Consider the following 10911-nt stretch of genomic DNA (forward strand, 5'->3'; position numbering starts at 1 on the left):
ACCTGTAGGGAAGCTTTCAAAAAACTTTGGTGCATATTGATCAACTAATAAATAAATAAATACATAAAAATACATAAGTATGAAACATCGCAATTTTAGAGAAAAGAACAATTCTCTCTAAACCTGTGAAATGCCCTCCCATCAGATGTCAAGAAGATAAAGAGCTACACAATTTTTAGAAGACATCTGAAGGTAGTCCTGTATTGGGAAGTTTTTAATGTTTGACGTTTTATTATGTTTTTATATGTGCCAGATGGTCAGGGAATAATAATAATAATAATAATAATAATAATAATAATAATAATAGGAAATAGGATTTGGAATTTCCTTAGGTTTCTGGGCAAGATGATGACTCTTCTTTAGGGTCCCACTTTCTGGTTGGGGTTTGCTCACTATTGGGACTCTGGAATCCAATTCCCATGTCACATTCTAGGATCTAGGGCAGGGGAAACAGTTTCAAGATCTTTCTGACCAAAAGTGCTACTCTGAGTCCCAAATCTAAGAAATTAATTATCTCCACCTGCAATTAGCCAAATCACAGTAATTTGTTCAGCTGGGCAAAGCTCAACACTTTTCTGAAGAGGTTAGAAAACTGTCAGCAAGCCAGCCTAGAAATAAACAGGCTCCTCCACTGCTGAGATTTAGAAGTGAGGGCATGAAGAGAGCGATAGGTCTTTGTTTGTTTCATTACTGCCAACACCTCTTTCTGCAGATCAGTTATATTTGACGTGAGACTTTGATGTAAAGTCTAAGGTTGGGGGAGGAGAAAGTTGGGGAGAGACAGCAGGGCAGGGAGAGAATGAGGGTAGTAAACTTTCATTCTTTTACATGGTATATGTGAGAGGTTTTTGTGTCAGCATCACGTGGGTAGGTTCTCTTTCTATTTAGTTTTCTATATCCGTTCTCATTGGCATTGAGAGAGGGCATTGTTGATTGCCTGTAGTTGACTGAAGTGGGTTTTGTTTGCTTGTTGGGTCAAGTCAGCTGTATCGATTCATATGCTGTCGGTGGGTTCTTGTTGTCTTGTTGGGCTGTCTTGATCTCCTTCCGAAGGGGCTGTAAGACAGAGCTATTCCGCCTGCCCTTCAATTTGAGTTAGCCTGATCCTCTATTCCCTTTCCACTTCTATGAAGAAACCCTTTCTGGGACCCCACATTTAAATTATTCCCTGGTCTCCTTGCTGGCCCTAGTATGACCAACTTGGCCAGTTAGCCCTGGTGATCATTTGATGTCTACTGACTGGGGTTTTTGTTTGTTTATTTTCCCCAAAATGACCCCTAAATTTTTGAATTTTATTGATGCTGCATTTTATGCAGTTTTATGCTGTTTTTAAGTCGCATTTTAATCAATGTTTTATATTTGCTGTTAGCCACCCTGAGCCTCATTTTTAAACCGGGAAGGTGGGGTATAAATAAAAAAATATTATTATTTATTATATAATATAGGGGAGCCACATTGGAGTGAAGGTGTCCTCTTATATTTGTCCCTGTGTTAGTTTCAGTTTGTTGGTTAGCTTTTCTAAGAAGGCTGTTTCAGTGGTCCAAGTTCACCCCTGAGAGGTCTCTCCAATGCCCAGTATCTAAGTTCACATTTAAAGCACATGTAAGCCTGCTGATACTAAAAGTCAGACAGGTGATGTGTTTGGACACAGAGCTACCTGTATCTTCAGGAAGAGGGTCTGCAGCCTCAATGGTGAGGCTCTTGCTGCTACTGCCCCACATGGTGTGCAAGATAGGCTCAATGAAGTGCCCTACAGGTGATCCAATCCATGTTCCCCATGAATGGTACCAAGCAGGTGATCTTCTCATTGGTGCAATAGTTTCTCAGGTCATTTACTCTTTCGATGAAGTTTACTTTGAAGAGCAGCCATCTCAAAAGCTGTTTGGCCTTCCAATGTAAGCATTATATTCTCTTCTCACCCCTGTTTTCTTTTCCCCCTGCTCAGCTCCACCAAATCACAAAACAATTTCTAAAAAAGCAATCTTTGCATGAGTGATCTTATGTTCAAGGAAATTATATTTAGAATCCAGGGCCAGTCCTCTCAACCTTGGGTCCCCAGATGTTGCTGGACTGCAACTCCCATCATCCCTGAGCTCTGGCCTTGCTAGCTAGAGATGATGGGAGTTGTAGTTCAACAACATCTGGGGACCCAAGGTTGAGAAAGGCTGAATAACTGAAGTGCTTTCTGAATATTCTGCATTTTACTGAGATTATAGGAAATATTAAATTTTGTCAATGGGAGCTATTTTCTTTTGTAAAGCGGGAGCAGATTTCTTGGTGAGACAGAGCCACAAAAATAGTCTCCTGGCAGTAGGGTTTGTTTTTTGTTTTTGCTGCTGATTACAGGGATGGAGAGCAATAAGGTGGTGGAGAGGCTGGGCTTTGTGGGAGGACGGGCGTGACTGCAAGTTTGGCACCTTCCTAAGTAGCAGTGACACTATTCATAGAATGATAGTTGGAATGCATGAATCTCAGTTTTTTTCTAATTATGTGATTTGTAAAAGTTTTATATATTTTTGCTTCTCCATACCATAGGCAGGTATGCCACCCAAACTGTATATCATGTCCTTCTAAATTTAACAACAAAATCCAGTCTTTTATCCAACATAATCATGATATCTCAAATAAAGTTGAAGGTCTGGCAGGCTGAAGCCTCCGTTTTTTGTTTTTTATTTTGAAAGAATCTTAATTTTATATTTTGCTCTGGGCTTCTTTCCCTGCCATATGATCCTTAATAATTTTTTCTGCCACCCTTTGAAGCATAGAATATTATTTACGAATTGGACATTTTGAAATAGAAATAGCATTTTTGGAAGGACATTCATGGCATGGCAGAAACTCTGCCTAGCAGTGATAGGTTCATTCTCTCCCATATTTCCAAATTTCTCTTTATTTATTTCCAAGCTTTTACATAGTTGTATTGATAGATATTATAGTTAGTTGTTGTATTCTTTTCCCCATTGTTTTAAAAAAATATGTCTACAGTATTCACAGTCTAGCAACAAAATTCTATCAGAACACCCTGGCCTTGGGTTTTGCCATAAAAGAGATCAATGACAATCTGAAGATCTTGCCCAATGTCACCCTTGGTTTCCACATCTATGACAGCTACTTCGATGGGAGAATGACCTATCGAACCACTTTGGACCTTCTCTTCAAATGGCAAAGATTTGTTCCCAACTACAAATGTGACACTCAGAAAAACCTCATGGCTGTGATTGGGGGACTTACTGCTGACACTTCTATCCACATGGCAGATATCTTAAGTCTCTACAGGATTCCACAGGTAGAATCAGTGCATAGGGGAATGTTGGGAAGTTTCTTTTGCAATACTTTTATTCAGAAGGAAAAGAGAAATGAGCCAGTGTGGTTTAGTGGTTAAGAGTGGTAGTCTCGTAATCTGGGGAACCGGGTTCGCGTCTCCTCTCCTCCACATGCAGCTGCTGGGTGACCTTGGGCCAGTCACACTTCTTTGAAGTCTCTCAGCCCCACTCACCTCACAGAGTGTTTGTTGTGGGGGAGGAAGGGAAAGGAGAATGTTAGCTGCTTTGAGACTCCTTAAAGGGAGTGAAAGGCGGGATATCAAATCCAAACTCATCCCCTTCTTCTTCTTCTTCTTCTTCTTCTTCTTCTTCTTCTTCTTCTTCTTCTGTGTGATAGAGAAATAACCTGGAAATTGCATTATTTCCCCATAACTAGAAATTCAACCAGTTTTTTCTTTCTTTCTTTTAATGATTAGAATTGTGCCTACAAACTACTTAAGGAAATGCTCTGCTAAATTATCATTTTCTTTTAGCTCACCTATGGCTCATTTGCTTCAGAGGAGAGTCAATCAATGCAGAAGTCTTTTTTTACCATGGTCCCAAATGAAGACCTTCAATATGCAGGGATTATCCTGTTACTTCAGTACTTCAGATGGAAGTGGGTGGGGCTCTTTGTTGTCAAACATGACAGTGGAGAACATTTTTTGAAGATCCTGGAGCCATTGTTTTCCCAGAATGGAATCTGTTCAGCCTTCACAAAAAGAATCCCGCTTCAAGCTCGAATAGAAGATCTAGAAAAAATATCTGGTGAAATTGAAGGTATTTATGAAGGTCTCAGAGATGAAAAGGCCAGTACCCTTATCATCTATGGAGATGATGGGACAATTGCATGGCTGAAAACAGCTATGTTTGTAATAGATTGTAGCAATAAGCAAAACACATCATTTGCAAAGGTCTGGATCATGACAGCCCAGATAGATTTTGTATCATTTGGATTGGTGAAAAACGTAGATTTTCAGCTGTTCCAAGGTGCCCTTTCATTTACAATTCACTCAGAAGAGATTCTAGAGTTCAACCACTTCCTTCAGAACATCCAGATACACAGGACCAAAGCAGATGGCTTTTTGAAGGACTTCTGGGAGCAGGCATTTGACTGTTTATATCCAGATCCTGATATGCCAGTCATGGATGATGGAACATGTACTGGAGAGGAGAGGCTGGAAAGTCTCACTGCAGGTGTTTTTGTAATGCACATGACTGGGCAGAGCTACAGTATCTATAATGCTGCCTATGCTATAGCTCACGCATTGCATGCCATTTCCTCATCCAGATCCCCACGCAGAACAGTGACTGTTGGTTACAATATTGGATCTCCATCTCTGCAGCCTTGGCAGGTAATGTTACGGAGCCAAATATTTTCCTGTCAATGGACTGATTAGCAGAAGGACAGGAAGTTGCTTTATACTAAGTTAGGCCTCATATCCATCTGTTGTGTACTCTGTCTGGTTTGGGCTGTCCAGGGTTTGAGACAATATGAGATTCCCAGTGTCACTGGAAGATTCTGGGGATTGAATCTGGGAGAAGCTCAACCAGGGAGTTGCTACACTTTACAGCCCCTCTTCTCATGTGTAAAAATACACACAAACAACTGACAAATTACAGTGGTACCTCGGGTTACATACACTTCAGGTTACAGACTCCGCTAACCCAGAAACTACCTCGGGTTAAGAACTTTGCTTCAGGATGAGAACAGAAATTGTACAGTGACGGCGCAGCAGCAGCAGGAGGCCCTGTTAGCTAAAGTGGTGCTTCAGGTTAAGAACAGTTTCAGGTTAAGAATGGACCTCCGGAACGAATTAAGTACGTAACCAGAGGTACCACTGTATTCTGCATGTTAGTCATGGATACTCTTCTGCTGTCTACATTTCATCTTGTAATTTGTTACCTTGGAATATGTTTCACTTGGGAACCTCAAATAGTTTGATTCTTCTTCTTTTTAAATAGATCAACTCATTTCTTCAAGGTGTTTCATTCAACAACTCAGCTGGAGAAACGGTATCATTTAATGATAACAGGGAAATGAGAGGAGGATTTGACATCATGAATCTGGTCACATTCCCAAACATGTCTTTCCAGAGAGTGAAAGTTGGATGGGTGGGTCTCAGTGATAGAGGAGATAAAGAGTTAATCATCAATGAGGACAAAATTCTATGGCACCAAAGTTTTAACCAGGTACGGATCGTAGTAATCAACCTGCAGAGAGTTTGCCTTGTTAGGTTATGATTAAAGTTCACATATTGATGAAGTGTAAGATTGTCCTTTGGTTGGAAATAGCAGAGCACTTCCACCCCCAACGCCTCTCATATTTTTGTACAGGTGCTTCCCTCTTCTTTGTGCAATGAGCCCTGCCACTCTGGTCATCAGAAGAAAAGGAAGGAAGGGGAAATGTTTTGTTGCTATGATTGTACTCCATGCCCAGAGGGGAAGATTTCAAACCAGATTGGTAGGTAATGCCCTTGTAGCCTAATAACCACATAAAGAGACTGACACACAGGCTGGGCTTGAGTTGGGCCACTTATCTTTATTGAACATAACAAGATCAGCAGAGGAAGATAAATTCAAAAGGCAGTACTGTCTTGATACAGAACTGTAGCCATTGGGTGACACACAGGGATTTTTCCAGGCAGAACCAGTGCTTTTTTGGGGGGGGCACGGTGGAACACATACCCCTGCCCAGGGAGGGGAGTTTGGGGTGGCCATGGTGGAGGCGATGGCGTTGCTGCTGCTTCTCCTTTTGCCGGTCTCAAGTAAACCCCCCCCCCCGCCGTCACCTTTGCTGTCCTCTCAGCACCGCAGCTTCCTCGTGTCCCTCGTCTGGGGGTTTAGAGGGGGTTTGGGGTAGGAAGGGGGGAGGGAAGCAGCCAAAATGAGAGTAGCCCCAAACATCCTTTTGAAACAAAGCACTGTCCAGAACTCAATGGAACTCAGTTCTGGTACCTCTCAGGTGTGCACCATTGCCATAACTAAGAGAATGAGGGAGGTCTTCAAGGTGTTTTGAAAATTATTGAATCCTTGTCTCTCTGGTCAGTTTTGGAGCAGAGCCTGCTCTCCTTCAAAAATTATATCCTGAAAAGAAAAGCCCTGTGAGAGACATTATTTTTAGGGGAGCTCAAAGCAAACTATGCATAACCTGAATTAACAGGAGCTATGAAAGCAAAAGCCTCAGGCCAGCAAAGGAAAGCATTTGCTACCCTACAATCTCTGATTGCCTATTGATTTTGAAACCCTGCCTGACCTTGGTTTGCTTTGCAATTGTGCTAGCAGATTAATTGCTGCTTCACCAGAGGATGCCAGAATCCTCTGGTATCAATCCAGCAACGATTGTGGGAGAGAGAAAAACCAAAATCCCCAGCAAAGAAGGGACAACCCTGATAGGCTAGAATGTACGTATTCTTTTTTTATATAAAAAAGAAAGAGAGAGGTCCCTGCACAAATGAACAAGTGTTACAGGGGCTGGGAATCAAACCAAAAGTTTTGCTCCTTATATTGGGCCCTAAAGTGGCGTCCCCATCTCATACCACTTTTATATGTGACAGTATGTTCATGTCTGTTTGGTGTGCTGTCTCTCATGGCCAATGTGCCTCGGCAGCCAGTGCTGCTGTGGCGGAACAGCCATAATGTACAATTCATGACAAGACATGTTTCATTCAGTGTTCTAGGTCACATGAATCAGAACTGGATTTCTATTTAAGCTTTTTTTTATGTTTCTCAGATATGGATGCATGTTCCAATTGCCCAGAAGATCAATATCCAAACAAGAAGAGGAATGGATGCATCCCCAAAGTTATACATTTTCTGTCCTATAAAGAACCTTTAGGGATCACTTTAGCCTCAGTTTGTGTCTTGTGTTCTTTGATTACAGCTTTGGTGTTGGCTATTTTTATCCAGCACAAAGATACCCCCATAGTCATAGCCAACAACCGCGAGCTCACCTACACTCTCCTGGTCTCCCTCCTGCTCTGCTTCCTCTCCTCTCTGCTTTTCCTTGGCCAACCTGGGAAAGTGACCTGTCTTCTCCAACAACCTGCTTTTGGCATCATCTTCTCTGTAGCTGTTTCTTGTGTGTTGGCCAAGACTATCATTGTTTCTCTAGCATTCATAGCCACAAAGCCAGGATCTATGATGAAGAAATGGGTGGGAAAGAGACTGGCTCATTCCATTGTCCTTTTAGGTTCCCTCATTCAAGTGGGTATCTGTACTCTGTGGCTGACAACGTCTCCCCCCTTCCCTGATCTAGACATGAAATCAGTAGCTGAAGAAACCATTGTGCAATGTAATGTTGGGTCTGTCACCATGTTCTACTGTGTCTTAGGCTACATGGGCTTCTTGGCCATTGCTAGTTTCGTTGTGGCCTTCCTGGCCCGCAAGTTACCTGACAGTTTTAATGAAGCCCAGTTCATCACCTTCAGTATGTTAGCATTTTGCAGTGTTTGGGTCTCTTTTGTTCCAACCTACCTGAGCACAAGAGGGAAAAACATGGTGGCTGTGGAGATCTTCTCCATCTTGGCCTCCAGTGCTGGTTTACTGGCTTGTATCTTTTCCCCAAAATGCTACATCATTGTGCTGAGGCCTGAACTGAACAGCAGGGATCAATTAATACGAAGAAAGGATTAAGCCATCTGTCTTCACTCATCATACCCTAGGGTCTGTTGGAGAAGGCAGTTGGGAGAAAATACATGCATACAACATTAGTTATAGACATTTGCTTTAAAGTTATGACTGCATTTCTCTACAAAGTATAAGCTGCATTTCAATTTGACATTTTCCACATGCATATTTTCGATTTCCATTCAGGCCTTCATTGGACATTGGTAGCTGTGATGGGTTCCTTCATTTCTGTATCAGAATTTCTCATTTTATCAGTTGAAAATAATAAATCTATTTCTAACTCAGTTATGTATTTTATTTATGATTTGTGAAGTGGATATAATTTGTATAAGGTATGTGGTGGATTTTTTGTTTATGTTTTTCCTGGATATATGTGCAAATATGAATAAAAATTTATAAAAGAAAAAAAAGAAAATAATAAATCTATTTCTGTTGTGTTGTGGTTTCTTTCTATTTCTTCTCCCTGGGAGTGTTTTTCAACAAAAAGATGTTGTGGTTGGAGGAAACTGTCAGTATCATTTCTCTCAGTTTCTTGTTCTTTCGTACTTTAGAACTTGAATCCAGTTTTAATTTCCAAAGCAAATTGCAACATACTCATATTTTTTTAAAAAAAATCATCATGATTTTTTCCTGTGTTTTAGGGGTCATTTATCCTGATAGAAACATTTCTGTATCCAATATTTCATATAATGTATTTTCATGTTATTTCTGTAAATAAATGCATTTGTTGCATATTTTCCCCATGAAGTGTAACACAGAATGGGATAGGAAAACAAGAACCATTTAATTTGGGATTATTGAGTCTTTATGATTTTGGGCTGTGTCCCAGCTGCAGCCACCCCTCACTGCGCTATGGTGCTGGGGACACTAGCCTGATTTGTGGGCACCTTGTGAGGTTTGCAGGCACAATGTGCACAATGCTGGGGGGTGGGGACCCCACCCAGGTTTTTCCCCTTGTGTGGCAGGCATTCACCACCATTTTTGTTTGGATCACATGGTCGGCGCCATTTTGTTTGGATCACATGGTCAGCGCATTTTGTTTGGATCACATGGTTGGCACCTTTTTGTTTTGAACATGTGGTCAGGGCCATTTAGTTTGTATGAGCATGTGTGAGCCTCCCTACACATTAACCGGCCTTTGGGGGCCTGGTGCTTTGCACTGCTGTCTCTTGATCAGATTGGAAGGCAGTGGTGGACAGTCGCCCCTTCCTCATAACCTTCCAAAAAGGCTGTGTTGCGGCAACCCCCTGCCTCCTTCCTACGTTCAACTGGCTGGGCCTAGTGGGTTGTAGTATGGCGCTGCCTTGTAATAGATGCCAACCCCGTCAGGATTATTAAAGGGTACCCTTTCAGTGATGCATGATAATTGACAGGACAGGACCATTGGCCATCTAAGGAAGTGTTTAGAGCAAGGCTATTCTGGCATGGCTAGGTTGTCCTCACACTGCCATCATTCCCGAGGCGGGAGGCGCAGGGATGAGTTACCTTTCACCAGCCCTTCTGACAGCTCCTCAAGCCCCGACGTGCACAGAGTGTAATGCAAGAAGAAAAGATCACAAAAATCCAGGAGCCATGGATGCAAATACAGAAGCTACTCTTTGGACTTGTCGGAGTCCTCAGGTACACCTGATTCTTCTCTATCCCATGAGGACAGGATAAAAGGGTACTGGGTGACCACTCACAAATCTCCAGGGCTCCCTAAATGGGTCTGGTTGCGGAGAAATAAGCAACATTGCCGTGACAATGGGGCTACTGGGAGGGTTGGATGCCAGGGAATCTAACATCAGAAGATCTGCCTCATGTAGCCTTCAATCAAAAGTGGCCAATTGCCATACGAAGGATAAGAAATTGATGTGGAATGCAATTTCCACAACTGGATGATGGGGTGGTTTCTTCAGCATACCCTGACAGGGGGTAGCATTTATTTAACAATCAACACATCATCCTTAAAGCAAAATTGATGGCTGGGGAGGCGGCTGCCCTAGATTATGACGAAGAATTTAGAGAGAGGGCTGCCAAGGATCCCACGGTTAAAGATACATGGACAGAGTTGGTTGCCCCCCATGTAGAGAAGAGAGGGGACCTGGCAAAACCTTCTAAGATGCATCTCAAGGTGCCGCATAAGGTCTGCTGGCAGTATAAAAATGGGTCATGTAACAGAGAGAGGTGCTGCTAATCCCACAAATGAAAGTGCTCTGGGGGCTCCCACTCTTGCTCTAAGTGTTTTCAGGATAGAAAATCTTTTTGCAGCTTTCCAAATTCAGGATCCAGGCCCATAAAGAAGTATGGCGGACCCGCAGTGGGTAACTCAGGCACTCAGTCAGTGAATGCTCTGTGCAGAAGTGACGCCCTCTTTCCCTAGCCCCCTCTGCTGTCACCCTTACAGCCATGGTGCTTCACTTATGAGTATACCCGAATAGGGAGGCTGCAAAATAACTGAAGGACGGGTTTCATGATGGCTTCCGGATCCCTGCTGTAGGTACACCAATCTCAAAGAACCCTCCCAACCAAAAGTCAGTAAGGGATATGCCGCTCGTTGCACAGAAAAAGATTGAGAAGGAATGGCTCCTCGGCCGCATTGCAGGTCCTTTCCCTGCACCACCCTTCAAAAAATTCATTGTGTCACCCCTTGGAATTATACCCAAGAAGACTCCTGGGTAATTCTGCATGATCTACAACTTGTCTTAATTAAAAGGCGGCTTGTTAAATGACACCAGTCCCGAGGAGAAGTGTCCGGTCAAGTCAACCTCACTGGATTATGTGATAAAATTAATTAGATTAGAGAGAGTGGTCCGAGTGCCCTGTTGGCAAAATGTGACATTGAGTTGGCATTCTGCTTACACCCGGTACATCCCAATGAGTTTTGGTTGCTGGGTTTCAAGTTCCAGGACAGCTGGTACTTTGACAAAGTTATGCCCATGGGCTGTTCTGTCACCTGTGCAGCCTTCAAAACCTTTAGCACATTTGTAGAGTGGGCCAT

This window comes from Podarcis raffonei, chromosome 13 (genome assembly GCF_027172205.1).
Source record: "Podarcis raffonei isolate rPodRaf1 chromosome 13, rPodRaf1.pri, whole genome shotgun sequence".
In the NCBI taxonomy this organism is placed as follows: Eukaryota; Metazoa; Chordata; class Lepidosauria; order Squamata; family Lacertidae; genus Podarcis; species Podarcis raffonei.